This window comes from Lissotriton vulgaris, chromosome 8 (genome assembly GCF_964263255.1).
Source record: "Lissotriton vulgaris chromosome 8, aLisVul1.2, whole genome shotgun sequence".
NCBI classification, from domain to species: domain Eukaryota; kingdom Metazoa; phylum Chordata; class Amphibia; order Caudata; family Salamandridae; genus Lissotriton; species Lissotriton vulgaris.
Window position 1 is genome coordinate 705,300,146 of NC_141696.1, and position 25,891 is coordinate 705,326,036.

The 25,891-nt window shown below is 45.2% G+C and overlaps 1 protein-coding gene across 2 annotated transcripts in view; it reads right to left on the bottom strand.

Annotated features, from left to right (window-relative positions):
* TLR8 (toll like receptor 8) overlaps positions 1 to 24,867 on the bottom strand; it is a 76,039-nt gene extending 51,172 nt beyond the window's left edge. For both annotated transcript variants that reach the window (XM_086934572.1, XM_086934571.1), the window contains exon 1: positions 24,704 to 24,867. The gene's annotated coding sequence lies outside the window, so the exon portion shown is untranslated. The remainder of the gene's footprint in view (positions 1 to 24,703) is intronic.
* Between the last annotated feature and the right edge of the window lie 1,024 nt (positions 24,868 to 25,891).

Below are 25,891 nucleotides of genomic sequence, written 5' to 3' on the forward strand. Positions count from 1 at the left end.
AAAAGAATGGGAAACTAGCGTCCTTTTCCATAGATAAAGGGATCAGCACGCAATTCCTTTACATACCTTTTAAACTACTCCAAACATTTTGTTTAATTCATAACAAAAACGCCTTAGCTAAGGTGTGCACCTGCACGACCCTTCATTGCTAGAATATAAAAAAACATAATTTCCCTCTGTTCAGTGTTGTGATTGAGCCAGAATGGCGGCCAGCAGGAAGATACCTATAGTGTTTTAAACTTTATGAAATGTACATGACAGGTTTGGAGGAAGGAAGCTTTGCAACCTAAGAGTGATCACCTCACAGGAGAGCAGATTCAAACTAAACATTAAGATTCATGACAGATAAACTTCATGATTGTAAAGATAAACAAAACTTTATTTAGAAATGACCTTCCAAAGATAATAGAACGTAAAACAGAAAGACACTTCAAGTTAATGCCTAAGGGTCAGATTCCCAAAGGTAAAGTTAAACCAAATGTCTAATTGGATCAAAAGATTAACTTTACTACTTTTTGGTATTCACAGAGGTAAAGTTAGACCAAAAGTCTATTATGGCCAAAAGTGTAACTTTTCTCGTAGTAACTTACCTTTGCGAATACCGAAAAGTAGCAAAGCGAGACTTTTGGTCTAATTTTACCTTTATGAATCAAGCTCTAAAAGCCTGGGACGATTGCAGATATCTCATAGATATTTGGATTACCACAAAAAGAGCAAAATATAAACATGGTTCTTATTTCAGGATAGGCAGCGCAAACTAGGAAGCATGAATACATTTGTCAAGCACCTTTCTATATCTTCCATAAGCTACACATTTAAGAAACTACATGCAAACTCCTGAAGGCACAGTTAGCGTGCTGTCACAGTATTGTAAGCAAAATAGAGAACGGAAAACAAAATGAATACAACTCAACAACGTGAATGAAAGAAGAGCCTGTGTTACTGTTTAGAGCACTGTAAATTTTGACTCCAGCAATGGGAAATACCAATGAAAGGCGGTGTTTAAAATATGGGTAATAGTTTTGTGGAGGAGCTGTTTTGTGGAACTCTCACCCACCTACCATCAGAAGACTGTCATCTTTTGCACGCTTTGAAAAGGAGACCAACATTTATCTTATGGGCAAATTCCTTGCCTAACGACAGCATTACAATCTCCTCTAGATCCTTGTACCACCCTCCATGACGGCTTTATCCTTGACTTTCCCGGATGATACCTCCCGACCTTCTGGGCTTCCGACCCGGTAGCTGGGACCACCTACTATCTTGTATAATAACTCTACCTGTTTTTATCCCAAGTCTATCCGGAACTTGTGCCTGCCTGTTTTTCCTACATAATGTACACAACCCTTGTTTCCCTTTGATATCCTCCCCTCCTATGCCCTTTGTATACCACCCCCTCAATCATGTAAAGCGCTCGGATACCCTCACGGGTCTGGTTCACGCTCTATAAAACCTTAAAATAAATAAATAAATATAATAAATAAATAACGATATTTAACCCCTTGCCTGTGGGGCTAATTCCCCCGCTGTGCTGGTGGGTGGGGGGGCGCGCTAGGCGCCCCGGTGCTCATGACGAGCTCAGCTCATCATGAGCCAGGGTAGACATGTGCTCATGACAAGCTGAGTTCGTTACGGCCACACCCGTTCCTTCAGAACGTTCAGCACAGCAGGGGAATTAGCCCTGCGTGCGAGCAGCTGAGCTCGTCATGAGCATGGTAGGGGTTAAAGGAGGAATAAAAGGAAGAGAAAGTAGAGTGAACCTTAATGAAGAGACACTAAGGGCCATGTTTATGAAAAAGTGGTGCAGCAATTTACCTTGCTGCGCTGTGTCACTGGGGAATGGCAGGAATGTGCCGTATGTAAGGCAAAATGGTCCATTCCTGTCCATTCCCCTGCACTGGCACACAATGGGCTACCTAGCACCAATGCAGGCACCCCTGCACCATGGTACAAGGGTGCCTGTGTTGCATGCAGGATTGTTTTTGTGCCAGAATGTGCACCTTCTGGCACAAAAACAATCCAGAGAGGCATGTTCCTATTTCTGTATGTGCTGCAAAATGCAGCATATGTAGAAAGAGGAAATAATTTGGACAAATATTGATATTTCTCATTTCTACGCCTCTTCTGGGGAGGCGTATCTTTTTGGCACATTCACAGGTTTACTTGTTCTTGTAAATCTGGGAACGTGTCAAAATTCACGGATGTTGCGTGGGAACACTCATGCAACACCCGTTGAGATACCTCAGTGGTGCAGAGTAGTGCAATACAGTGATTTGTGCTGCTTTACATCACTCAAGATTTATGAAGCCATCGAGAGCCACACAAGGTGGCCTTACGTAGCTGTGGCTTCATAAATCTAATTTTTCATTTGCGCCGCTCTTGCACCACATTGCGTGGTGTAAAAGTGATGCAAAGGAGCTCATAAATATGCACTTAATTTTCTGCTTGCGTGTGTAATCTAAGTGGTTTCACATTTTTTTCCCTATTAATAGTCTACCATATCATGCTTGAAGAGAAGTTTGAATTTGTGAAAGCTTTGAAATTGAATGTAAAATGTTTCTGCTCAACATTTTTGACTCCTCATTGTAGGAAAGTAGTATCTGCTTCTTATGGTTACCCCCACTCTTTGCTGATGCCTCACTGATTTTGGACTAGTCTGACTGGGATCCTGCTTTCCAGGACCCCAGTCTGTCTGCTTTGTATGCACTTTAGGTACACTTCAGATTGGATACTGAGGCATCCTTATCAGTCCCTAGTTTATGGTACAATCAAAGAGGCCTCTGGGCATAGGTACCCCTGAGGCCTCCCATCGGCTGAAGCATGTATTATGCCACTTACTAGAGGCATGACATTACTGACCTGCTACAGCAGCCTGTGTAAGCTTGCTTGCACCACTTACTTAGATATAGGTTCACTATATCTATCTAAATCACTACACTAAAAAAACACTATGGAAGGCCTTATCAATCCTGAAGACAGGGTGCTGGGTTTTATGTGAGAGGGTGCCCCTTTATGAGCTGAGCCCCTCTGCAGCCTTCGGAGATCATTCTCCGGGGTTGTCTGTGGTGCAGCCAGACATATATGTCTAAGTGCATTATAGCCTCGCAGTAAATGCTAACTTTAAAACGGCTGCTTAGAAACATGTTGTGTTTGGTGTCAAACACCTTGGAATCATACCTCCACACCAGTAACTGGTGTGGGAGGTATGATTCCACCCTTCCAAAGGGGACATGTGTGGGTCACTGGTCTACCCCGTACCAGTCTTCTTGATCCGGGCTGCCCAAAATGGACGCTGCCAGCCACAGAGACGATTCTGCTCTCCTGCTGCTGAGCCAAGCTTAAGTAGAGGAAGGCATGACAATATGCATCCTGTCACAGGGAGGTTTGACCACCTCCTGGACAGGGTTTAGTGTATTAGGGCTGGGTAGGTGCACTCTGAGAGTGCCAGAAACTCTGCACTGGGGGCACATTTGGTGTCCCTGTGCATAGTCCAGCTCAAACCAGTTCTGGGAGTCATAGGCTCTTGTTCTGGTGAGTAAACTGGACAAAGGACATGGGTGTAGCCACCCCTCTATCCTACCCCTCCCCTAGGAGGGTCCCCTGGAGCTGTCCAACCCTTTACCATGGGTATAAAGAGAACTACCTGGCTACAGGACATTACATTTTACCTGGACATGATTCTGCTAAGAAGAAGCCAAGTAGTTTGACTGTCTGTACGATGCTGGACGACTGAAGAATCTACCTTGGAGTAAAGGAACTACTCCCCTGCAGAAGCAGGTACCCAAGTACATCTGACCAGTTTGCTTCTCCCAAGCTCCTGAGGACTCTGAAGATTTCAGCAACACAGGAGGTGGATTCCTGAAAGTCTCTGAAATAGATCTGACCTCTCAGTGAATCTGACACCAGTATCCCTCGTGGGGACCGTGCAACCCGAAACCCTGTGCACCGCTTAAATTTTCACATGCATATCCTTATTAACAATTCCTGAGCTTGTGCATTGGCCACCATGTAGTCCTGACCTTGAGCAGCATTTGCACTGATGATATTGGGCCTCCACTCACAGAGTGCTCTGTGGGCTGGCGGTTAGTAATTTCGCTCGAGGTGTCCTCATGATCCCTGGTCAGTTGAACTGTGGGTCCTGGCGAGGGTCACCTTGTTTTTTCTTGGGATTCCCTGGTTGCTCCAGATGTGCCCTAACTCCCCATTGCTTGGAGAGTCTCCTGGACCTTGCTGTTCCACACCGTAACCTGTTTGCTCTGCCGGCGTGGGTTGCATTTGTGAAGGTTTGTTGGTGCTCAAGCCAGGCATCTACCCCTCAGCACTCAACATCCTTTGTGGGACAACTCACCTCCAGAACCTGGTTTACCTTGACATCTCCTAGTCCACATGGCTGCAGAGTCAAGCATCTCTTCTTCGCACCTGAAGCACCCGACATCGGTGGGCATTCGACTTCACAGCCCCTGGTCACCTGAAGTAACCCAGACTCTGTCCCCTCTGCTTTCAGGTTCCTCTCACCTATAATCCAGGCTTGGATGCCACTGGACACTCTTCGCCTTCCTGGCAGCTGTAATTTCTAGAAGCTCTCCATTGAAAATGACGAGGTTTCCGACACCACCACAGCCCGCTGTGTATTGTGCAACTTACAAAGGTTCTATTGATTCAGTATTGTGTGCTTTATGTTTTAATCTCGTGTAGAGGTTAGTAGAAAGTGTTATAGTAATAAATACATATTTTTATATAACTACTGTGTAGTTCTCCTTTCATTTGGTCATTGAGGAGGTTATATTCTGGTACAACAAGCTGCTGTACATTCCATCAAGATTAAGCTTGAAGCCTGCTGTCCACGGCTACCACTAGGATAGCTTTCTAAAGATTATCTTTGACTTCATACATCATTAGGGTCGTGTATACTGGAACAAGGTGCCCACTTTAATTAGTGGACAGCATATACCAGGCCACCTTCTCACACTCATTCTCTTCCACATTGAATGATTAATCAATTTCAACCTCTTAAGATAGGGTCGATTTCATGAGGGGAATGGTATAAGCCTATAACTAAAATCCTTGTTTCTTAATGCATTTACTATCTGCATTCCCTTATTGGGGTGCTGTGCTAGCTATTTTCCATTACAGAATGTCTGGGGAGGCTGTAGTCAGAGGATTAAGGCAAGGATGACAAGTGTATCTTTATGCCTTTATTTATCAATGCATTGTGGTGCCAATGCCTGCGTCAAGGATGCATCGCGCAATAGCAGCTCCCAAGAGGCTCTGGGCTGCAATGCAAAGTCCTGTATCAAGGATGTGTCACGCTGCAACAGTTCTGAATTGGTTGCGAGGAGATGTGTTGCGGTTCTTCTTGCAGGACCAAAGCTGGGCTGTCACAGCACCTTCAGGTGCACTTCGAAGGTTGAAGAACTGGGGTCAAGATGGTGGCAGCCAGTTCTGTCCCTGCCAGCCACCTGACCCAGGAGTCACTTTGGTGGTCATGGGTGCAAGATGCAGCTCCATTACTTCACTGAGGAATCAGGAAGACAGGGCAACAGAGTAGCAGTCCTTTTGGCAGAGCAGCACAGCAGTACTTCTAAATCTTGCACAGGTCCAGAGGCGTGCTGAAGAGTTGGGTTTATGGGTCCAATATTCATGCCTCGTACCGGCTTTGAAGTAGGAGTAGGTTCTGGAGGATTCCACTCCTCAGGGTTGTTTGGAATGTTCTGCTTCTCTGCCCTGGTCCTAGTTTCTCCTTTGTGAGAGTGCTCAGGCAGAGCCTTTGTGATATGCATGTGTGGTAGGTGACAGCTTGTTTCCATCATCAAGTCAGAGGTGGCCTTTCCTGCCAACCTCTGTGGTCCTTTGTTTCACTGCCTGGGAGCAAAATACAGAGACCAACTTCCAACCACACCTAGTCGTGTGACCCGGGAAAGAGGCAGCAGACACCAAGTAGTTAGGACAAGAAAATGGCAACTTTCTAAAAGTCAGAGCAACCAATTACCCAGCTGTCATTTGAACTGCTGCTTTTTACTTAGATTCACGGAAAAATATTTTTATTTCTCCTCATTTTTCCTCTGTGTGCTGCATTCTGAAACACACATAGAAAGAGGAAAAAGCCTCTTGTGATTGTTTTTTGCGTGAACCTTTCCCTTCATCCCACAACGCAGGCTCCCTTGCACCATTGTGCAAAGGTGTCTGCTTTGGTGGACGGCAGCCCGTTGTGCGCCAGCGCAGGGGAAAAGAAGAGGAATGTGTTGTATCTAATAGATACAGCTTATTCCTGCCCTTTTCTTTTGCTGAAGGGCAGCGCAGCAACAAGGCCTGCTGCGCTGCCCTACGGCAAAAAAAACATAAACGAGGTTGTGAGGTGGCGGCCCCGCGGGCCTCCCAGGACGGCTGTTCTACCCCGCACCTACCTCGGTCTCTCCCACTACCGGGACGGCAAAAGCGCACACCATATCCTACGGCAAAGACAGAGCTCGGCGATCCGGCCATAACCCACGAGGCTCCGCCCTTCTCTCTTCCCCAGGGGCCAACCAGAACCAAGAGCCCGGAGGAAGTATATCCCTCTGACCCCGGAAGTCCCGCCTTAGCGGCAGAGTCAGCACAGGATAAAAGCGGGATCCGAGCGGAACACCCTGTCGGAGTTTTGTGGCAGGAGATTCGGACTGGAGCTGAAGAAGGAGAGAAGACGTGTGACGGAGACGTGTGGACCGAAGAGTGGTGGAGCCCACAGGAGGTGGCTGAACAGCGGCCGTAACTCACTTGGAGAGTTACGGCGGACCGGGTGAGTGTCTTTAGCCTTCCTTACCCCCAACTCAATAGGAGTCCTAGTAACGCCCTGTAAATACACCCTTCTCTTTAGCATCACGTACCCCCTCACTGTAGCATATTTGTACAGCACTTGCACTGTTTGAAGTGACCCCGTGTCCCCTTTCCCACACACCCCTTCCCGACACCCTTTCTATAAACCCTCTTGTGTTCCGACCTCCCTACACCCTCCTTTCCTCACGATATCCTTTCTCTTCCCGCCCCCTCACGACCCGGGTGACGGTGTTCGATATAACCTCTGACAAGGATAAGACTAACGGTCCTTTGTTTCTTCTCTTACTGCCCTCCGTGGACCTCCCCTACACCGGAGCTGTCGGAGAATCCCAGACCCAGGACTACACCCAAGACCCGGAGCGGACTGCGAACCCGGAACCCTTCTTACCTTCCTTTTTGTTGTGACATTGATTCTGCCTCCTTGTATAAATAAACCTACAGAATAGCACACTACATACGGCCTCCTCGCCTGCATTTCCGGCCCGCAGATCGCCCACCCTTACATCTGGTGTCAGAAGAGGGATCTGCTGGAGGCATGGAGGCCGTGGTAAAACAGATGGCGGAATCCCAGGAGCTATTCGGGAAGCTTATGGAACAATTCCTCAAGACCGCTGAGACCGACAGGGGACAGCTCCATGACGTCCTTAAGGGTCAGGGGGTGGCCCATGAACAAACAATGGAGAAGCTAACTACCGCCCTGGGACAACCTAGACCGGTCTCCTCTTTCCCGTCAGTCGTTTTACAGAAGTATGTCCCGGGAGAGGACCCGGACTACTTCTTCACCAACTTTGAAAGGCTAGCCCAAGCGGCCAACTGGCCTGCGGATCGATGGGGTCAATACTTAGGTCCCCTGTTGACCGGCGACTTACAAGCGGCCTACCAGCAGGCCAACATCCTAGGCACCACCCCGTATGCAGATATCAAACGGTGTATATTGGAACGTTTGGGCATCGATGATGACACCTACAGAGTTCAACTGCGACAAGCAAAGGAGAAACCTCAGGAGAATCCGAGAGCTCTCTCCTTTCGGATCAAGGATCTCGCCAACTGATGGCTCCGACCCGAGACATCCACCAAAGACAATATCCTTGAAAAAAATATATCTTGAACAATTTCTGAACTCCTTGCACCCGGCCACCCAGCGATGGGTAAGGCAACACTCTAGACTCACTCTGGAAACCGCCATAGAGATAGCCTCTGCCTACAGCCGGGCTCAAGAGCTCCAACGGGGAAAGGAAGAACATTCACACAAGTATTCCCACAGTATGGTCTCACGTCCCCCTCGTCCCCAACCAGCACGAAGACCGGAACCTCCACCTCTTTTGCCCTCACCGGTCCTGTTCCGACCCCCCAACCCCGGTCCCCAGTGTTACTCGTGTGGTGGGTTTGGGCACATCGCACGGATGTGCCCGCAGAAGGAGGAGCCAATGGAGATCGGCCTGGTACGGAACTACCTGTGTCACCCTCCCGGGGCCACTCCCCCGCCGTTTCACTGTCAGGTTTCTGTGGATGGACGACGACTGATGGCCCTGGCTGACACTGGGTGCCTTCAGAGTGTAGTAAGACCCCAAGATCTGGCCCATCCTGTCCAACACCCTACGGGAGTAGTGGCCATCCAATGTGTCCATGGGGACACCAAGCACTACCCTACCACTCAAGTGCGGATCCATCATCAGAAGGATCCAGGAACCAACCTCACCGTAGGCCTCGTACCTGCTCTCCCTGAACAAGCCATCCTGGGGAGTGACTATCCGGGATTACCCACACTACTTCAGGAGACCTCGGATTCTCTGACCCAATGGTGGAAGGATGCTCCTTATCAGGGACAGTCTACCCCGGAGTCTACACCCAAACCACATAAACCCAAAAGCCAGAGGAGAAAAGAAAAGAAAGAGTATGTCAGCGCCTATCCCGTGTTAACTGAAGACCATCCCTGGCAGACCGATAGAGAATTCAGGGCGGCACAACAGGAGGATCCCCTCCTGCAGGAAGCCTGGGGAAGGGCCCTTGACCACGAAGATCCCTTGCAAGTAGGTCCTTACTTTTTCAAGAGAAACGGGTTGCTGTACCGGGGAGGGGGGACACAAAAGAACGCCCAGTTGCTTATCCCAGGTCCCTTCCAGCACAAAGTCCTCTTCCTTGCTCATAGCCACCTTTTAGGGGGTCACTTTGGGGATGAGAAAACCAGTCAAGCAGTCCTGGAAAAATTCTATTGGCCGGGGGTGCACCAAATGATCAAAACCTACTGTAGGGAGTGCGTGGTCTGTCAGAAAAACAGCCGTTACCGACCACCCAGAGTCCCTTTACAACCCCTACCCCTCATAGACGTCCTGTTCAGTAGGATAGGAATGGATATCATAGGCCCCCTCCTACCTTCCCGCAGCGGGTGTCGCTACGCGTTAGTCATAGTCGACTACGCCACCCGCTTCCCGGAAGCCATACCCCTGCGCCAACCCACTACCCAGGCGATAGCAAAAGCCCTGATCACCCTGTTCTCTCGCGTAGGCTTTCCCAGAGAGATCTTGACTGATCAAGGTACACCTTTCGTGTCAGCCCTTATGAAGCGGGTCTGTGCTGAGCTGGGGATTAAGCAAATCCGTACCTCTGCCTACCATCCGCAAACGGATGGTTTGGTAGAACGGTACAACGCCACTCTCAAACAAACACTCAAAAAGCTTTTGGGTTTGGAAGCAAAAAGGTGGGAAGATATGTTGCCACTGGCTCTGTTCGCCATACGCTGTAAAACGCAGAGCAGCACCGGCTATTCCCCTTATGAGCTGCTGTATGGCCGACCTCCCCGCACCCTGTTAGACATGGCACAGGAGGCCTGGGAAGCAGAGCCGGATCGCACTCGGCCGCTTCCAGAATACTTGGATAACCTCAAAACACATCTAGCCATGATACGGGACATAGTCCGACAGAACCTCGAAAATGCCCAAACCAGCCAAAAGAAACAATATGACAAAGGCACCCGTCCCAGAGTATTTGCTGTTAACGATCTGGTCCTTCTTATGATGCCCTCGTCCGACCAGAAACTCCTAGGTCGTTGGCAGGGCCCTTACACCATTCTACAGCAGGTCACGCCGGTTACCTATGAGGTGGAACTGGATGCAACACGCGGTGTCTCCCAGATATTCCATGTGAATCTGCTTAAAAAATGGGAAGGACCCCGGCCGGTGTTAACAGGAACCGGCCCAACCCTGACCTTTCCTTTTGACACTTGTGTAGACCCTGAACTGCCTCCTGCTCTAGTCCAGGAACTCCGCAAAGCCCTAGGACCCCTGCAGAGAGTCTTCTCCTCTTCCCCAGGTCGAACCAGTATCACTGAACATTCCATCGAGACTGAGCCAGGAAAGGTGGTCCGGCTACGACCCTATAGAGTACCCGAGGCCCGTCGGGTGGTCATAAGGCAGGAGATAGAAGACATGCAAAGGATGGGAATCATAGAGCCCTCAGTAAGCAACTGGAATTCCCCTATAGTCCTTGTCCCAAAACCCGACGGGTCGGTCCGCTTCTGTATCGACTTTCGGGAGGTCAACAAAATATCCTCATTCGATACCTATCCCTTGCCCAGGGTGGACGAAATGATAGAGAGGATAGGGAAGGCGAAGTATATTTCCACCCTGGACCTCTGTAAGGGGTATTGGCAAATACCCCTCAGGGAACAAGACAAGAAAAAGACAGCTTTCTCCACCCCTGAGGGGTTATACCAGTTCCTAGTCATGCCCTTTGGTCTTCACGGGGCGCCTGCCACCTTTCAGCGTGCAATGAACCATGTTTTGAGACCCCATGCACAGTACGCAGGCGCCTATCTAGACGACATCGTCATATTCAGCGACAATTGGCCACAGCATGTGAAACATCTATGCAGCGTTGTCACTTCCCTGGGTTCTTTTGGTTTCGCCATAAATCCCGCCAAAACCACTCTAGCCGCAAAGACTGTCAAATACCTGGGGTATCTTCTGGGGGAGGGGCTAATAAGACCTCAGGAAAGCAAAACCGTGGCTATCAGTTCCCTATCCTTTCCACAAACAAAGAAAGACCTTCGAGCCTTTTTGGGGCTTCTCGGGTATTATCGGCGGTTCGTGCCCAACTTCTCCCAGAGAGCCGCCGCCCTGACGGATCTTCTCAAGAAGACTAACCGTTCTGATGAGCTGTTACGAAACCCCTCTCCCGAAGCCTGGCACGCGTTTGTTGATCTAAAAGAAGCCTTGACCTCAAGCCCTGTTTTGATACCCCCTGACTACTCCTTGCCCTTTATCCTGCAGACCGATGCTTCCGAACATGGGCTGGGGGCGGTGCTGTCACAAAAAGATCCCCTAGGTAACGAAAGGCCCATTCTCTATGTTAGTCGTAAACTATTTCCCAGGGAAAAACACTACGCAGTGGTGGAAAAAGAAGCCCTGGCCATAAAGTGGGCGATTGACAGCCTAAGGTACTACTTGGAGGGCCGAGACTTTATCCTCTATACTGACCACGCTCCCTTGGAGTGGATGGCCCGGAACAAAGGCCAGAACGACCGGGTCCTCCGCTGGTTTCTTTCCCTTCAGCCCTTCCACTTCAAAACTCTACACAGGAAAGGGGCAGATCAGGGCAATGCCGATTATCTGTCACGCTACCCTCATACTCCATCCAGTACAAGAAGGACAGCTAGGGGAAGGGTATGTGAGGTGGCGGCCCCGCGGGCCTCCCAGGACGGCTGTTCTACCCCGCACCTACCTCGGTCTCTCCCACTACCGGGACGGCAAAAGCGCACACCATATCCTACGGCAAAGACAGAGCTCGGCGATCCGGCCATAACCCACGAGGCTCCGCCCTTCTCTCTTCCCCAGGGGCCAACCAGAACCAAGAGCCCGGAGGAAGTATATCCCTCCGACCCCGGAAGTCCCGCCTTAGCGGCAGAGTCAGCACAGGATAAAAGCGGGATCCGAGCGGAACACCCTGTCGGAGTTTTGTGGCAGGAGATTCGGACTGGAGCTGAAGAAGGAGAGAAGACGTGTGACGGAGACGTGTGGACCGAAGAGTGGTGGAGCCCACAGGAGGTGGCTGAAGAGCGGCCGTAACTCACTTGGAGAGTTACGGCGGACCGGGTGAGTGTCTTTAGCCTTCCTTACCCCCAACTCAATAGGAGTCCTAGTAACGCCCTGTAAATACACCCTTCTCTTTAGCATCACGTACCCCCTCACTGTAGCATATTTGTACAGCACTTGCACTGTTTGAAGTGACCCCGTGTCCCCTTTCCCACACACCCCTTCCCGACACCCTTTCTATAAACCCTCTTGTGTTCCGACCTCCCTACACCCTCCTTTCCTCACGATATCCTTTCTCTTCCCGCCCCCTCACGACCCGGGTGACGGTGTTCGATATAACCTCTGACAAGGATAAGACTAACGGTCCTTTGTTTCTTCTCTTACTGCCCTCCGTGGACCTCCCCTACACCGGAGCTGTCGGAGAATCCCAGACCCAGGACTACACCCAAGACCCGTAGCGGACTGCGAACCCGGAACCCTTCTTACCTTCCTTTTTGTTGTGACATTGATTCTGCCTCCTTGTATAAATAAACCTACAGAATAGCACACTACATACGGCCTCCTCGCCTGCTTTTCCGGCCCGCAGATCGCCCACCCTTACAGAGGTCCATTATCTTTTCAATATAAAAAATATTTGCTCTGATGGGCAGTGTAATATAATAAATAACATACACAGAATAGCCCTGCACCCTTCAAGTATTCATTACATCATTAAATGAAGTTCTTAGCAATATTCATATCATAGGCAATTCATAGATGATCAGTTGTTTTCCCAAGAGTAGTCAAATGAAGGCTCTTCATGTGTACAATAAGTTCTTTATTCAAATTTCTTTATAAAAGGAATAGCCAACGCGTTTTGTCCGTTACTGGACTTCTTCAGGGCTTTGATTTCTTTATGGTAGTCGTAATTCAAAATCTTTACATACTGAATTAACAAGCCAGTCAATTAAAAAAAAGGGGTCTATATACTCCCGCCGTAATCTAAGTTAAGAGTTATTTCACAAATGAAGCGTAAATCCGCAAAAGTACGCGGTCTGTCCTGCATAAGGTCATCTGGTATAATAAATAATCTCTCTTAGGACAGGGGTAATGGGTAGTTTATTTATGTCAATAATACCCGTTGGCAATAACTTTATCATATAGGAATGAAAACACACCTTTTAGCTACACATTCCAGAGGGGGAAAGCACTGAAATCTGGGTTTTCAAACCTCAGAATACGTTTTACCATACGGTATAAATGTGTTATCCCTATTCCGAGGTGTTGAGCTCAGAGCAATGTTGACACGTGTCAAGGTTGAAAAAAAACCGAGAGGATTCTGTGCAACCAGGTGTAGGAGGAACTCCATGAGTAAACAAAGCAGTAAGCACTGTCACGTGAGAGGGCTGAATAAGGAACTGAGAGGAATCTGCACACAACCATTAGACAAAGCTGGCAGTGCTCCACTTGAATAAAGAAAAACACATCTTGCAAAAAGAACCGAAATGGAGACCAAAAGCAAACAAAGAAACAGACGTAGATATAAAAGAACTAGAAAGCACCATGCACATTCGAGTAATATAGGCAAATGACAGGAACATGCGGGCATTGTGCAGGCAAACAGACATTAAGAAACCAAAGAAAGTGTAAGAAACAGTGCACATGAACAAAATACAAGTAGATGAGTTGAATAATCAATAAAATGCAATCTTAAGAATACATTTGTTATTATTTACATAAACGATCTAATAAAAAGTGTCTGGCATAGCAGCAATAACTTTTAATTGTGTATCAACAAAGCAGAAAATTGCATGTAAAAATGTCTACAAGTGATGCTACATCAACCACTTCAGCAGAGCCAATACATGCAAACATGGACGAAGAAGAAAACATTTCTAGTTTTAATTTTTGGCAGTCACCAGTTTTTGATATGTCAGATTTCCAAACAGATTGGAAAATCGACGCCAGTCTGAACGCAAGTTGTAAAAAAATATAATCAGAACTCGCACCATATCTTCTAATTAACTTAATAGGAGATGAATTAATTACGAATTTTATAGCAGAAGATATTCAATCATAAAAAGCCTTTTAAAATTTCTTGAAAGGTTTGATACAGTGCATAACATAGAATTAGAGAGGTACAGTTTAATACAGCATGTCAAGATCTAAAGAAATCAGTGGATGATTTTGCTACTCATCTATCAAAGTTTGTCATTCTCATAGTGAATTTCCTAATTTTGATAATGAGGAAGCAATAAGGCTGAAAACTATTGAAGGATGCCACTTCACTGAATTTCACTCAAAGTTACTTAAAGAACAATTTGATCATCCAACAATTTTCAAGAGGCCTGTGATCAAGCTAGGGCTTGTACCCTGCAGTAGTCATGGAAGCGGATCGAGCAAGAACTGTAGGGCAAGTTTGTAAAACGTCAGGCAGTGAAGTGCAGACAAAAGATAAAACAGAAATTGTAAAAAAAGGAGCAAAACTTTGCCACATATATTGACTAATATGTCATCACACTGGCTCTTGACCAGCATAATGTTGCCAAAAATGTGAAAAAAGCAATCATTTTGCAAGTGTATAAAGTTAAGAGGTGAAAGCAAAATGAAATATGAATTTCATAACTTACTAATGAACGACTAGAAACACAAGAAAAACTAGGCAAATAGAAGCACATGATCCAAAAGTCACAAAGGAAGGTTCTACTCTAAGGAGTGTAAAATAACATCTGAATAAGATGCAGTATATGCCAGATGGGGATAAAGACTCTTAGAAATAAAAGATATATATAAAACTGTGTCATAGCATTACAAGTTGGGCGATACATTGTTCCATTCATTCTCGATAGTGATACCTCTTGTAATATTATGTGAGATTCAGAATATGAATAAATGCTCACAACCCATACATTGTCACTATCGAATGTAAATGTTTTTCAGTGGAGTTCATGCCAGCCAATGGAAAATCTTGGAAAACTCAAGTAAACATTGGTATATAGAAATATGTCAAATGAACAAATGCATATGCACTGGGGGAAGCAGCCCCTTGTAGCCTGCACCATGTTTTTTGAGCAAAGTAACACCTCAAATTCTCTGTTTAATCTATGACATTTCATGTTCCTAACTTATACTGCATCTGATTGTGTATAATAATTTTTCATTAGTGTGCATGTAACCTGCTTTGGTCATGTTTATCAGCTTATCCTAACAAGCGGCTAATGAATTGCCAGTCTGATGTTTTGAGCCTCTCTTTCACTACCCCTAGTATTGCTTAGCCAAAATGTTTACATTTTGCTGAGAAACTGAAGGTAGTCCTCTCCTTTTCTCAATACCTCAGTCTCAGATACCTGTATATCTGTACTATCCTTGTGTCTAACCTCATCTCATGTTCCCCACTGAAGAACCATATGAAATACTTTGCACACTGAGGATGCACCTTCTGAGCTTATCAGAGGCAATTCTGGCTTGCTGACGTGTGTGTCACATGCTATAATCTTTTCTTAAGTTAATAAACTCTTTCACACTTTGATTGGTGTATGAGCCATTTTTCGGTCGAGCATTCAAGACCTCTTGTATATACTTTAGAATATCCTGATATGTGTATGTACTTTGTGGGCTCTGGAGATCGTCCCTAAAATTGTCTGCTTCCGCTTAGGGACTTTTTTTCTGTTCAACTGCCTCTATTTAACTGTCTGACTAGAAAACGACCAGTAGAGGTGAGTAACATACCAGAAATGCTTTCTGCTTGTTCAACTGCTTCTATTTAACTGTCTTGATGAGTAAAATACCAGAATTGCTTTCTGCTGAGGGAATTTTTATTTTTTATTTTTCTGGCAACTGCCTCTTTTTAACTTTCTTGTTAGAAAACGACCAGCAGAGGTCAGTAAAATACCAGAATCACTTTAGTATTCACAACATTCCAGTCCATAGAAATTGTCTTCCACAAGCACCCGTAGACAATAATATTTTTTTCAAATCATTTATGTTCAGTGATATGACCATCGAAGGCTCTGATTTTATATTAAAAACCTAGCTTTGGAGTATACAATTTCTCACTGAAAAGCAATATTTCTTTCCATGTGTTCCCATACCTGGCGTGTCACGCAGCGTGGTACTTACATTCCCTCAACAGTAGATTTTTCAGCACCTAGGCTAATGTGCTGCATAACTAAATACGTATAAGGCCCCAAAGGCGAGACCGATTGCATTGCAAATGCTTATTTAACATAAGGGACGTTTCTAAATTTGTTTCAAAGACTTGGTAAACTAAGAGACACATGAATCACACTTGTTATATACAAGGTTGTGAGATCTGCATCTCAAAGACACTAATGAGTTCCTGTACACAACTAGAAAGTAGAGAAAGAGCTGAAATGTATTTAAAACACAATTGAGCCAGTGACACGACCTACACAGTGGGTGTCTCCAGTTGTTGCTGTGCTGACAGAAATTCTAGAAAAATTAGAATCTGTGTGGACATGAAAAGCCTAATACAAATATTGAAAGAGAAAGACACTACAACTGGGTGGATAGTCATGTTATACCGCTACATTCTTTACTCATCAATGCCTATTTAGATAAAAGTGACTTAGCATTGGAGTCTCCACAGGAGGATTGACATTTTTCAGGAGACAAGTTGCGAAACCTTTCCTCCTTAATGGAATTTCCTTAACTAAAGTGGTGGTGTTTTAGCTTTTTTTGTAGAACAAGACCAATTACTATTTTACCTTCACATGCACTTAAATAGCACTGGATTAACTTGAAATGCTGAGCAATATGAGGTAGACAAATATTAATTTATTTTCTTATGACACATTTTCTTTCGCCATTGAACGAGACCTGATCCACAAAAGATAAGTAACAACTGAATCAAAAGATATATCAGACTTATGATCCTTTTTGGGAATGGCAATTTATTGTTCAAGACGCATTAAAGATTATGCCAAGATAATTGCACCACTCTGTGAGCTGACAGCACCACACTGTAATATTGTGCATTCAGTGTGGTATTACTGCACCCAAATTATGCATGACTCATAATGAGGCACTAAGTGTTCTGAATAAGCGTCTCAAAATAATTTTGTGCCTAGAATGCAGTGGAATACAGTACAGGGTCATAGGGTAGAGTGGTGCAGAGTAAAGTGGTGCAAAGTGCAGTAGCGTAGAGGGCAGTCGCATAGAGTAAAGGTATGCAGAGTGAAGTGGTGCAGACTGCAGTAGCATAGAGTGCAGTGGTGTATAGTGCAGTGTAAAGTGGCACAGAGTAGAGTGACACAGAGTAGAGTTGTGCAGACTACAGTAGAGTGCCGTATAGAGCAGTGTTGAAGAGTGCATTGGTGTAGGTTGTAGTGGCAGAGAGTACAGTAGCATCATTTTATTTTTTATATTTACATTTCAAGAGTACCGCAGTAGCTGTGAAGTGGTGTGTTGTAGATTGTCATTTATGCACTAAGATGTGGGTGGGATGGTGGCCCCTACTTACATCTGGAGGGTAGTGAGGTCCTATCCACTCTCTGAAAATGGGGAGCTACGTCTTCTCTAGCTATATGTACACAACTCACAAGTACTCACAAGCACGCTACAGCTGGAAATTTTGGTGGGACACTTGTTTGCATTGTCTTTTTTCATACTTTTTTTTATTTTCATAGATAGCACAGTATTTTCAAGAAAGTACTGCAGTACTCTGTAAACTTTTAAATGTAAATCTAAATATATTTATTTGCACGTTAACAATATCAGCATTGATGCAGTTTTTACACTAAGCATGTTTTCTATGTCTATGGACTGGAAGGGGAAGTACTTTCATGCACTGGCACTTTAAATTGTTGCAATCCTATCGACATGTCATGTGACCTAAGCCCTACGGGGGCTGAAACGCGTTGTGGCGGTGGTGTTGTTGGGCTAAACAAATACAAAATTTGCACCATCTACCTAGGTTTGCCTTGTCCTTGTGCAGAACAGAAAGTGTGGCTGGAGGACGATTCCTTTCAAAAATATTTCAAGAGTGCTTACTCGAAAATCGGCGATACCCCTTCTCTACATTGGGCCGTACAGCAAGAAGCAACAATCCTGTTTACAGAGCTTTTCACATTCTTAGAGGAGGAGCAGCCGTGGTTGCCCCACGGCAGCGGAAGTGCAAGGAACTGCGGAGGAATGACGAGGTCGAGAGGGGTCAGAGGTCGGCTGACCGGAGATCCCGAACTTTGCCGTAATCGCTCTGTGTAGTGCATGCCCCGCTGATAGCCCTGTTGAGAAGTGTGCATGAGTCGGGTAGTGAACACTGATATTCGACGCGATTCTGATTCCAAATATTTTTGAATTTGCCCAGTGGATACCATGTCTGCTGACATGTTGAGAAACCGGGAGGAGGCAGCAATCGGTATGTTTTCAGATTCTCCGGCTGGGGAATTTAACACAAAAAAATAGACCGAGCAGTCCTCAGGGCGCACAGCCTAAGTTGAAAGAACTATTTAAAGCTCTTGAGAAAGGGAGCAAGTTGGAACTGGCAAAATGGCGGGAGCACCGATCCTTGAGCAAGTACCTGGATGTAGGAAGAATACCCCGGGGATTACCCATCATGGTGGCACCTTCCTATGAGGATCCGGACCCCAGTATGCTCTCTGAATGGGCAGAGTGCAACCTGGAGTCCTCTCGGCGCCTTGTGGAGATATTAGTAAAATACGCCGAGAGTGACAGGGTGAAATTACTCAGCCAAATCGAGGAGCTCAATGGGGAAATCGACAAACTATCTAAAGATCCCTTAATTACAAAATATTGTGAGGAGATGCCAGTAAGAATGCTAAAAGAGGAGGAGATTATAAAGAAAAGAAAGAGTTACAAATTTCAAAGAGACAGATTAGATTATGAGCATTAACAAATTTCCACATTTGCCAAGCAATACGACAATGTGAAGGCCAAAACTAAGATGCCCAGTGCGGAACAACGGGGGGCGGGAGCCCCACCTGAGGCATCATCGGTGTCTGATCTGAGTTCAAATATCGACATTGAATCTGATGGCGATCAACAAAGGGCACAAAGGGTGGGGTTTTGCAAATTCACCCTGGCACAGGAACTGGATTGCATGCGCCAGGACCGCAAGCAGACCCTGCAATCCGGCCGAGAGTGACAGGGTGAAATTACTCAGCCAAATCGAGGAGCTCAATGGGGAAATCGACAAACTATCTAAAGATCCCTTAATTACAAAATATTGTGAGGAGATGCCAGTAAGAATGCTAAAAGAGGAGGAGATTATAAAGAAAAGAAAGAGTTACAAATTTCAAAGAGACAGATTAGATTATGAGCATTAACAAATTTCCACATTTGCCAAGCAATACGACAATGTGAAGGCCAAAACTAAGATGCCCAGTGTGGAACAACGGGGGGCGGGAGCCCCACCTGAGGCATCATCAGTGTCTGATCTGAGTTCAAATATCGACATTGAATCTGATGGCGATCAACAAAGGGCACAAAGGGTGGGGTTTTGCAAATTCACCCTGGCACAGGAACTGGATTGCATGCGCCAGGACCGCAAGCAGACCCTGCAATCCGGTGCCAGAAATGCCAATGGAAACAAAGGGCAAACCACAAACGCAGCGCAAGCAGGAAGTGTAACAAACAAAGATGGTGAACTAATAAAGTCAACAAGGAAGAAACAGGGCAAGCAATGGAAGCGCAAGTAAGTGACATTATTTTCAATGATTCCAATACTGTCATTAATCTCATCAATCTAACACTGACGCAAAAAGAGACTAATATCTTGACCTTGGGCCTCTCCTATAGTGCCAAAAACAAATTTGATTATGCGGGAACCCGCATAGACATATACAAATATGTCCGTAAACTTAAGCTCCGGAAGTATCATATGACAAACAAACTGGAGTCCAGATCAGTGAATGTGCCACCCAGGCTAAGTCCCTCGCCCTTGACAGCAGGTGATGCAGAATTGTACAATGATTTATGGCAAATCCAAACTGAAAGCACGCAGTCATCAATTAAACCATATCAGGACAACATGATGGCAACAGCACCAACCAATTTTAAACCAAAATCAACTTTTTGTCCTCTAATGCTCAGAGATAATATCGATTCATTCCATGAAAAAGTAGCATCTGATTTGAAGCAACTACACTTGAGAGAAGTTAATGTACACAAAAAATGTCAGTACTGTGATCAGGCGTACCATCAGTTAATCATGAAAATTCGAAACAACCTCAATGTGATAGTCCGTCAGTCTGATAAAGGCGGAAACGTTGTTTTATGGCCCAGAGAGATGTACATTGGGTCAATTAAATGACAGGAACTGCTACAAAAGATCTACAAATGGAGAGGCCAAGGGAGCTTGAAATGTATTGCACACCAATTTGATGGCATGGAGGAGTAAGGGCTTAATTACAATGGAGGAGTATACCTTTTTGAAAAATGAACATCCAGTGATGCCCCAAATATACTTTATCCTTATCCTTAAAATTCATAAAGACACTGGTAAACCTCCGGGCAGACCCGTTATCAAGGCATACAATTCAATAAAGGAGAATACTAGCAAGTACGTAGATTTATTTCTCCAGGAACATATCAGAGGCCTCTCTTCATTTATTCTGGACACAGGCGACTTGTTAGAGAAACTGAAGGGTATACAATGGCAAGCAGACTACTTGTTGATCTCATTGGATGTATCTGTCTTGTATACCAGCATCCACCATAGGGATGGATTACGGGCAGTGAAGTACTTTCTTAACAGGAGAGCAATGACATTTCATGAGCATAACAACATTTTATTGACAATGATAAAACTGTGTTTGGAAAAGAATTTCTTTATGTTTTCAAATCAGGTGTTCCATCAAGTCAGGGGGGTCGCTATGGGGGCCTGTTTCACCCCTAGTTATGACTGTTTGCATATTGGCTATTGGGAGGAACAGGTCCTCATACCGACATTCCCAGAGGTCATGGCAAATAACATTGTAAGGTGGTACAGGTTTATTGATGACCTCTTCATCATTTGGAAAGGGCAGATGGGGGATGCCATGCAATTCATAAACAACTTGAATGACAATAACCTAAAAGGAAAATTCACCAGTGAGATCAGAGACAGTGTAATATGCTTTCTGGATGTTGAGATTTACATACATGGGAGTGACCTGTGAACCAGACTATATCTCAAGCCTACTGCAGGCAATGCGATATTGCATGCCTCAAGCCATCATCCCACACATTTGAATAGGAGCATTCCCTATGGGGAAATGCTTCGCATCAAACGAATTTGTAGTGATGACTCGGATTGTGCTGAGGCCCAAGCACACTGTAAGGCGAGGTTGTTGAGGAGAGGCTATCTACCAGGATTGGTAGATGGGGTAATTAGGAAAGCTAATGACCCTAACAGATCCATAATAATGGCCAACTTGCCTAACAAGAAAGATTCGCATAAGAATGAAACACGCCTGATCATGACATATAGCAATCAATACAAAAGCATCCGGAAAATTGTCAGTAAGCATTGGAGCTTAATCACTAGTGATCCAGTACTGGGGCAGGGAATGACACAGTCTCCCAGTATTGCATACAAAAAAGCCAGATCTTTGAGCAATCACCTAGTGTCTAGCAGTCCTGAGGTGAGGGTCAACAGTTCTTTGTTGAATTGTAGCAATAGATTTATAAAATGTTCTGTCTGCAAAGCGTGCAAATTTGGAATAAACAAAACAGAATATATGACCCCGCTCAGTACCAAACCGATCACTATACAGAGCAAGCTGACCTGTAAAACTGAGTACACAGTGTATGTGCTGGAGTGTCCTTGTGGCTTGCGCTATGTGGGAAGCACTAAGCTGCAGGTACACAAGAGAATACTCCAGCACATACGAGCCATCAACAACGGCGACACACTGCATACCCAGTTGCCAGGCACTTCGGTGAGGTACACAATGGCAATGTTTCAGGTCTCAAATACTTTGTCATTGATATAGTTCCGCCTCAGAGAAGAGGTGGAAATCGTGAAGCTCCATTGAGGAAATTGGAAACGAGGCATATAATTCTGTCTGATTGCAAGGTGCCCAATGGTTTGAATACGAGTGAGGATGTTTATACTTACCTACATTAAGATTATCCTTAAATGAAACTATGTGTACATATCTGATTCAATTACCACCTACCTCACTCCCTATGATAAGATTTTGATTTTAAAACTTTTTTTTAGGAAGTTCCTTCTTTTGTAGTATAATTTTACACAGGGTTAGCACAAATTTTGCATATGGATTTTTAAGTACTCCCTGAAGTCTTGCCGGTTAACATCGGTAGTTCGTGTTTGGAAAACTACCGGTCCCACAATGCAGCAAGGTGTTGGTAGAGTGTTCTGGCAAGTGTAGCTGTTTTTCCGCGGTACAGGGAGAGGACTAGGCAAGTGCAAATAAAGCTCTTTGTCCCCTACTTTCCAGCTCACCCAGCCATCTGGAGTCCGTCAAAAGAAGTCGTCAGTACAATGCCTGCGCCTTTCCATGAAGTCATGGACCTGTCCTGCAAGCATATCCCCTGCTCCAGGGGTCAAGTTGCGGGTCACGACTTTCTGCTGCCACAGTAGAAAAAAAGTCCCAAAGAGCCAATGTGTCATGACCTCTTAATGGAAAGGTTCCCTTTAGCAAGTCACTGGAAAACATGCAGGAAATACCAAACGATTCTCCTCCCATCGAGCAGATAAGGGACACAGCGAGGATTCAACGAGCTTTATTAATGGATTCGGGCATAACGCGTTTCGGCGACCTGCCTTCCTCAGATGCCTCCATCTTTGCACAGCCCCATATTTTAGTGTCTTATGTATGCGCCTCCCTCCACAATGGTGAGGCGTGCACCTGGTCCGCGTTGCTTGCTGGTTAACATCAGTAGCTTTTTACTGTCAGTCACTGGCAGGTGTAGCCTGGTGGTGAAGGACAGTAAAAAAGAATTACCCCTCAACATTTGAGAAAACTCCCAGGGTGAAGGGGTCATTAGTTTTTTAATTATTTCAAAAACAAATTACCTCTTTGGGACTTTGTTTTTGAAAAATAAAAACTTTGGAGAAGTTTGACGGACAGCTGTCTTGTTTGAAGGAGCCATCAGTCAAACTTTTCCTACAATGACATGAATTGGAATGTAGGCGGTTCTTGCCAATGTATAGAGATGTCTGCAGGGTCGCCCTACTTCTCTAAATTTGGTGGGAGGAGTAAACATAGTAAAGTCCTCTGCCACTCTGTCTACCTTTATTCCGTCTGCCAAAGCCTAACTCAGGCCCTCTGTCTAGACTGGCACAGTGGGTAAAAAAACATGACTTTGAATGTTGCCCTGACTGATTACCAGGGGTTAGACTATTTGCAATCATTTGTCCTCTGACCATTAGGGTGTGTGTTTGCCAGTAGTAAGCCTTAAACCTGAGACTAGAGTAGCTTTCCAAGCCTACTACTGCCAATGTCTTTGAAATGTGCAACTTTTTTGATAAACTAGTCTCTATATGTATCTAAGTTTCTCATCTAAAAAATGAACAACTTAAAATGCCTTTGTGAAATCAGGATGACAAGAAAACCCGAAAAAGACATACCAGAGCCGACCATGGGCACCCAGACCCAACTACCCAGCCAAAAATGTGTTTATTTGGGGAGGTTCACACCTGGCTGCATCTAGAAGCCATCTCTGATGTTTATCAGAACATTATCGCAATCACTTCTAAGAAACATGTTCAAAACATCACTGTTTTACTGAAAACAACCCGATTATGTGGTACATAAAAAATATATGCTTACTTATATAAAGGATTTTTTGCCAAATAGCTAATTAATGTGTCATTTTGTCAGCACTCACAGAATCAAGAGAACACTTCAGAGCCCTAATGAAAACAAAGCATGGTCACACGTTTCTGAAACTCCTGTATTGAGAGCTGCACAAATGCCCCATGACTCGCTTTAATATATGACAATAACATGAAAAAGATGAAACATCTTCAGCAATATTCAGTTAATGAGATTCACATATAATGGTTGATACACACATCTTGGTTACCTTGGTTTGTGGGACCAGTGTGGGAGAGCCGGACACGGAAGCTGACCCTGGAGCATGGGGCTCACGGTTCGATCCCCCAACTCAGCCCAGCATTATGTGATTCTGGGCAATAGCTCACTTACCCTTTTGTCGATATCCCCCAGCGCCTAGAGACCCTTAGGGGTGATTTGTTAGTGGTTTATAAATACCGGATTATTAAGAAATCTAAGCATACCCCAAGGTGCTGCTTGAAAACTGACCTCAAAGTAGCACATATTTCCCGGTATGGGTTCACTAATAATTTGAAGAACCTGGCTCCCACGAAGCCTAGACCTTCAGGGCTTAATTCGTGCAGGTGGTTTCAGGTAGTGGGCACAGGATTCACTTTTGAGAACCGGGACTTATTTTTCAAGGTCCCAGTTTGACTCGCAGGAAAAGAGCGAATGACAGGAGAGAACGAATGAGAAATAAAAGGGCATAAAAATAGAAGAAAGCAGAGATGGGGAAAAACAGAAAAAGTGAGATAAAGAGAGATTTCGTGTAGGGGGCTGGAAGAAAGAGGCATGCAATGTAACCAAGGCTTGGCAGCTTTAGTATTCATCAACTTAACCAGTGAAGCCCATGCACTTATTTTTTTAGTTAAGCAGCCTATTTCAGTGCTAGATATCCGATTTTGAATCTGCATCTGCGCAGCAAGAGGACAATGGTACCCAAAGCCAGCAGTCAATGGGCAACCATGTCTCTAGAAAAGGACAGGAATTTGACCCCAGTGCCAATGCGCCTGTTGCTTCATTGAAAGCTACGCCACTGCATCTGCGCACATTTCATCTTTTTTTAATACAATTTCTGGGGCTGTAAAATCATAAAGAAAGAACAAAGTCACTCACCCGCCAGCCGAAGAGTCGGTACGAATGACCGAAAATCCTGCCTTTAAAGCAGACGGCTCATTCGCTGCTGGAGCAGAGAGCAGCGAGTAGCGCCAGGCCACAGAGAAAGTAAACAGCTCCTAGAGTGCGGCGCTGCAAACTTAAGCCTCTTTAGAAGGAAGTGGAACTCTATCTGGCTATGATTATCTTTGTGGGAAAACGAGATGGGCGGGTGTGCGGGCCTGCCTACTGTAAGAAGGGCGCGTGATTTTAATGTACTCTATGAAATTCTATATAGTGAACCGAAAGTGCGTCACTTTATTAGCAGCCGAAAATCATAGTCGGGGGTTATAAATTTACTGCGGTGGCAATTACTTTATTTTCATATTTGAGATGCTCTTTGAAGTGGCCCTAATAAGATTGTTAGCACTGCTAGGTGGAGAGAGAACTGCCAGGGCTGAGCCCTATCAAGGTAAACAAGCATTAGTAAAATTAATAGGTGTCACCTCCCTTATGCTTTACTCTACAGCTGCGCCTTGGCAATGCTTGATGCCAGTGCTGTATCGTCGCCATGAAAAGTAGCTGCTAAAGCACCAGCAAAAATAAAACAAGAAAACTAAATTGCTGACCCAGTGCGATGGCAAATGTATATGCATTGTTATGCATGTGTACGTTTGCGTCGTGATGCTGCGGTGGCCATTTTTATCGTCTGGCTTTACAGCAGGTGTCCCCAGACAACTATTTGAGAATGGCCCGGAGAATTGTTTTGGCTCCGCCCTCACGTTCAGAGCAAAGAATACATGTTTTAATTCGGCAGAAGTTTTGTGCTTGCCCTCCATGCAGCTGTGATCATATTGATTATGTATCCACCCACCAGAGCTTGAACTTTCAGGAGCTCACATATTACATTGTAATGCTATTAAAGTGTCTTACATAACCAGATAATTTACAGCCTAATTAACAGTGATTTTCTCTGGCAGCAGCACAGATAGGAGGAGGGCAGTCATTAACCTACAGAGATTTTTAGGTCTATCTTGAGGTGTAACTACCACAGACCTGACGTGATCAACAAAAAGAACCTTACTGAGAGAGGACTTAGGCATCACTCACATGTTCGTCTCCCTGAGGCAGAATTTCATTGGGCTGAACTACAAGACTGAGTTGATCATGGTGGTAAGCCAGAGATCATGGTAACAGGCCTGATTTGTT